The sequence below is a fragment of the Schistocerca piceifrons genome, chromosome 5 (genome assembly GCF_021461385.2).
Source record: "Schistocerca piceifrons isolate TAMUIC-IGC-003096 chromosome 5, iqSchPice1.1, whole genome shotgun sequence".
In the NCBI taxonomy this organism is placed as follows: domain Eukaryota; kingdom Metazoa; phylum Arthropoda; class Insecta; order Orthoptera; family Acrididae; genus Schistocerca; species Schistocerca piceifrons.
Window position 1 is genome coordinate 503,183,565 of NC_060142.1, and position 5,314 is coordinate 503,188,878.

Below are 5,314 nucleotides of genomic sequence, written 5' to 3' on the forward strand. Positions count from 1 at the left end.
CGCCAGCTGCATCACAATCTGTGGATCTGCATCGGTAGCGCTGTCAGTCATTTAACTTTTAGCCGTGCCAGTTTTTGCTGTTAATAACGATACATCCTGTAGATACGGCGACCAGTGTAGCGCATGAATCCTTGTTACCTTGACTCCCATCTTTCTGGCGGTAATACACAACTGCCCCCCCCCCCCCCCCCTATTGACGGAAGATCACAACTGACCCTATTGACATTTGCTACTGCCCACACAACGAAAGAGGCAACGGCCTTGCCTCAGTGGATACACCGGTTCCCGTGAGATCACCGAAGTTAAGCACTGTCGGGCGTGGTCGGCACTTGGATGGGTGACCATCCCGGCCGCCATGCACTGTTGCCATTTTTCGGGGTGCACTCAGCCTCGTGATGCCAATTGAGGAGCTACCCGACCCAATAGTAGCGGCTTCGGTCAAGAATACCATCTTACGACGGGTGAGCGATGTGCTGACCCCACGCCCCTCCTATCCGTATCCTCCTCCGAGGATGACACGGCGGCCAGATGGTCCCGGTAGGCCACTCGTGGCCTTAAGACGGAGTGCTTTTTTTTCCACACAGCGAAAGATACAATATATTGCTGTGGCGTCATTTTGTTACCAATGAAGAGAAAATGAATCGAATTAGGGAGAAAAGAGTTCTATGGTACAACACCAATAAAAGAATCGTAAATTTTATAATGGAGGAAGGTATGAGGGGGTGGGGAAGAATAAAAATTGTTATAAAGCTCGCATTTCAAGTGAAATCGAACAAAATCTTGAGTACCCCATAGGCCTTCTTCTCTTCTTATCTGTATAACCGGTTTAGGAAACAATCTGAGCACGCCTCTTATATTCTTTGCAGATGATGCTGTCGTTTAGTAAAATCATCAAAACATGAAACGAACTGCAAAATTATTTGGACGAGATGTCTGCTTGGTGCAAAAAGTGGCAATTGACTCAGAACAGTTAATGGTGTGAGATCCTTCACATGAATACTGAAAAATTCCATTGAATTTCGGATACACGATAAATCAAACGAGTTTAAAGGTTGTCGATTCAACTAAATACGTAGGGATTACATTTACGAGCAACGTAAATTGGAACCATCACATAGAGAACGTTGGAAAAGGGGAACGAGTGTCTGCGTTTTACTGGCAAAACACATGGAAGGTGTAAGAAACGTACTGAAGTGACTGCCTGTGCTATGCTTCCGTCTTCTTCTGTAATATTGCTATTCAGTATGGAATCCTTGCCAGATAGCATTGACGGGTGACATCGAAAACATTCAAAGGAGGATACCCCACTGTGGATTATCGTAAAACAGGGCGAGGAGTGTAACGAATATAATAAGCGAAGTGGGATGGAATTCAATAAAGCAGAGGCTTCTTTCGTTACGGCGAGATCTTTACACAAAATTTCAATCACTACCATTCTCCTCCTAACGCCAAACTATTTTGTGGGAAAGGGAGAAAATAAGAGAAATAACGGATCGTAAGCGAAGATTTAGGTGTTCATCCCTTCCATGTACTGTTGGGGAATGGGACGGTCAAGACATAATCTGCAAGTGGTTCTATGAACGCTCTGCCAAAGACTTCAGTGTTGTTGTTGTTGTGGTCTTCAGTCTTGAGACTGGTCTGATGCAGATCTCCATGGTACTCTATCTTGTGCAAGCTTCTTCATCTCGCAGTACCTACTGCAGCCTACATCCTTCTGAATCTGCTTAGTGTATTCATCTCTTGGTCTCCCTCTACGATTTTTACCCTCCACGCTGCCTTCCAGTACTAAATTGGTGATCCCTTAATGCCTCAGAACATGTCCTACCAACCGATCCCTTCTTCTGGTCAAGTTGTGCCACAAACTCCTCTTCTCTCCAATTCTATTCAATACCTCCTCATTAGTTATGTGATCTACCCATCTAATTTTCAGCATTCTTCTGTAGCACCACATTTCGAAAGCTTCTATTCTCTTCTTGTCTTAACTATTTATCGTCCATTTTTCACTTCCATACATGGCTACACTCCATACAAATACTTTCAGAAACGACTTCCTGACACTTAAATCTATACTCGATGTTAACAAATTTCTCTTCTTCAGAAACGCTTTCCTTGCCATTGCCCGTCTACATTTTATATCCTCTCTACTTCGACCATCATCAGTTAATTTGCTCCCCAAATAACAAAACTCACCTACTACTTTAAGTGTCTCATTTCCTAATCTAATTCCCTCAGCATCACTCGACTTAATTTGACTACATTCCATTATCCTCGTTTTGCTTTTGTTGATGTTCATGTTATACCCTCCTTTCAAGACACTGTCCATTCCGTTCAACTCCTCTTCCAAGTGCTTTGCTGTCTCTGACAGAATTACAATGTCATCGGCGAACCTCAAAGTTTTTATTTCTTCTCCCTGGATTTTAATACCTACTTCGAACTTTTCTTTTGTTTCCTTTACTGCTTGCTCAATATACAGATTGAAGAGCGTCGGGGAGAGGCTACAACCCTGTCTCACTCCCTTCCCAACCTCTGCTTCCCTTTCATGTCCCTCGACTCTTATAACTGCCATCTGGTTTCTGTACAAATTGTAAATAGCCTTTCGCTCCCTGTATTTTACCCCTGCCACCTTCAGAATTTGAAAGAGAGTATTCCAGTCAACATTGTCAAAAGCTTGTCTACAAATGCTAGAAACGTGGGCTTGCCTTTCCTTAATCTTTCTTCTAAGTTAAGTATGAATTGCGAAGTAATCATCTAGATGTAGATTTAGAGGGAGATCGAGGCTTTTCTACAGTTAAGAGATGCAAAGGAAGTGATCGGGCCGCTTTGGAGGAGTGACCACACGGGCTCCCAAATCCTGGAGCCTCGGAGAAGTCGTGTGCTGACGTAGAGCCGCGGCCCGCTCGTTAGGGGCCTTTTGTGCACGTCTTAGCCTCCCCCCAGCAGGCCCTTACCGGTTTGGAGCCGGTCGCCGCCGTACGTCTCTCTTTACACACAAATAAGCTGTCTCATTAGCCTCGAAAAACGGCCCCCTCTGTCGTCGCGGTCCGATTCTTCTGTGTGGGCCCGGACCGACGTCAGTGGTTGGACTTTTGCTGCTTTGACGTAAAAAAAAAGGGAGATAGAAGAAAAGAAAGCGAAGCCGCTCTCAACACTTACATAATTTATGTTCGTGCAGAATCAAGCCATTTTAATCAAAGCGTAAAACGCATACATCTTCTGCCTAGTAATCTAAAGTCAGTGGTAACAATATTTTGTCGAAATAACTGTACATTGGCCAGTGACATATTATTTTGTGAAGACAATAAAAAAAACTGTGCATGAATATTTCAGTATGCCGCATTCAAGAGACTGGGCAGGGTGTCCGCATCAAATCTATCTAATTTCCAAATTCAGCTTTTTTTTAAAAAAAAGTACTGCGAGTGGTCCGCAGCATCAACAAGTTTTGTGTAGATTTTTTTCCGTAAAGGATTCCTTCTGTTTTGTTTCAGGTGCTAAATAATTACCAGAAATGGCTACACCTCAAGAGAGAGCCAAAAGCGTGGTGTGGTATGTGAAAACGATATCACCCATTTCTGTCCGAAGAAATTTCCGACGTGAACTTCAGAGGGAGTCATCGGACGTTAAGGCGGTTAACGCTTGATGCGACAAGCTGCTAGCCACTGGAATTGTAAATAGACAGTTAGGTTCTGGCAGCAAACGCACATCTGATGAAAGGCTAGAGGAAACCACAGAGACGTTCCGAAGATGCCCATCGAAGTCAGTTCGCCGAGCATCACGAGAAATAAACATCTCTCGGTTAACAGCTCACTTGGTGCTGCATTAACGACTTCACTTGCACTCTTACGAAGTTCAAATTGTGAAAGCACTGAAATGAAACGGCTTACAGCTTCGCCATGGATTTGCAATTGAGATATTGGACCGGATCGGGCAAAACCACAGGTATCTAGGAATTTTTTTTTTCGGAGGAAGCAACCTTCTACACATATGGGAACGTTAATCGGAGCATCACACACATCTGGAGTTAGCAATTATGTAGCACCTAAAACAAAGAAAAAGAAGGAACAGTCTAGAAGAAAAATACACAAAACTTTTTGAGCTGCATTACAGAAGGCTACATGCCACAAGTATCTATGCTTCATGTTTTTTTTTTTTTTAAATCCATTTGGAAATCAAGGAGGTTTCGTGTGGACTCACCTTGTATTTTACGGCTTAAGCTCTCTTCTGTTTTACGGGACGAAAAGACGAATGTTGCACCTTTGTTGGATTTCTGAGTTTGTCGGTAGCTTCTCAAATTAAATTGATAGAATTAAATGCTAGTGTTGCCGCTGTGGTTGCTTCATGTACATATTTGGTAAATCGTCAGCGTGGCACAACGTTCCTGATTTGCTATTTTAGCGCCCCGAGAGTGCTTAGCCTCTGATGTCTAAACAGGTAATGTTGTTGTTGTGGTCTACATTTCCAAGGCTCTGCATTGAATTGAATTTCAAACACCAACTTCTTCCTCTGAGTGTGAAAATATTTTTTTGTAGCCCACCTGCACAGGGAAGAATGATCATCGTAATAAAATAAGAGAAATCAGAGCTCGCACGAAAAGATTTAAGTGTTCGCTTTTCCTCCGCGCTCTTCGAGAGCGGAATGGTAAGGAAATAGCTTGAAGATGGTTCGATGAACCCTCTGCCAGGCACTTAACTAAGAATTGCAGAGTAATCGTATAGAAGTAGATGTAGATGTAAATATGTAGGGATGCAGCTCTCGATGCTAGTCTATCCTAGGTAAGTCTGCTCATCTCTGCATCCAGCTGGATCTGTTTACTGTAGAAAAGCCTCGATCTCCTCTAAATCTACATATACATGATTACTTCGCAATTCATACTGAAGTGTTTGGCAGAGCGTTCATAGAACCACTTGGAGATTATGTCTCGACCGTCCCATTCTACAACAGTACATGGGAGTAATGAACACCTAAATTTTCGCTTACGGTCTATTATTTCTCTTACTTTCTCCCTTTCCCACAAAATAGTTTGGCATTAGGAGGAGGATGGTAGTGATTGAAGTTTTGTGTAAAGATCTCACCGTAACGAAAGAAGCCTTTGCTTTATTGAATTCCACCCCACTTCGCTTGTCATAATCGTTACACTCCTCTCCCTGTTTTTCGATAATCCAGAGCGGGCTGTCCTTCTTTGAATCTTTTCGATGTCACCCGTCAATGATATCTATTCCATACCGCATAGCAATATTCCAGGAGACGGACAAGCATAGTGTAGGCAGTCTCTTTAGTACGTTTCTTGCACCTTCCATGTGCTGTACGAGTAAAACGC

The 5,314-nt window shown here is 43.2% G+C and overlaps 1 pseudogene; it reads left to right on the top strand.

Moving 5' to 3' along the window:
- Nucleotides 1-251: 251 nt before the first annotated feature.
- On the top strand, nt 252-369 carry LOC124799585 (annotated as a pseudogene).
- Nucleotides 370-5,314: the final 4,945 nt, after the last annotated feature.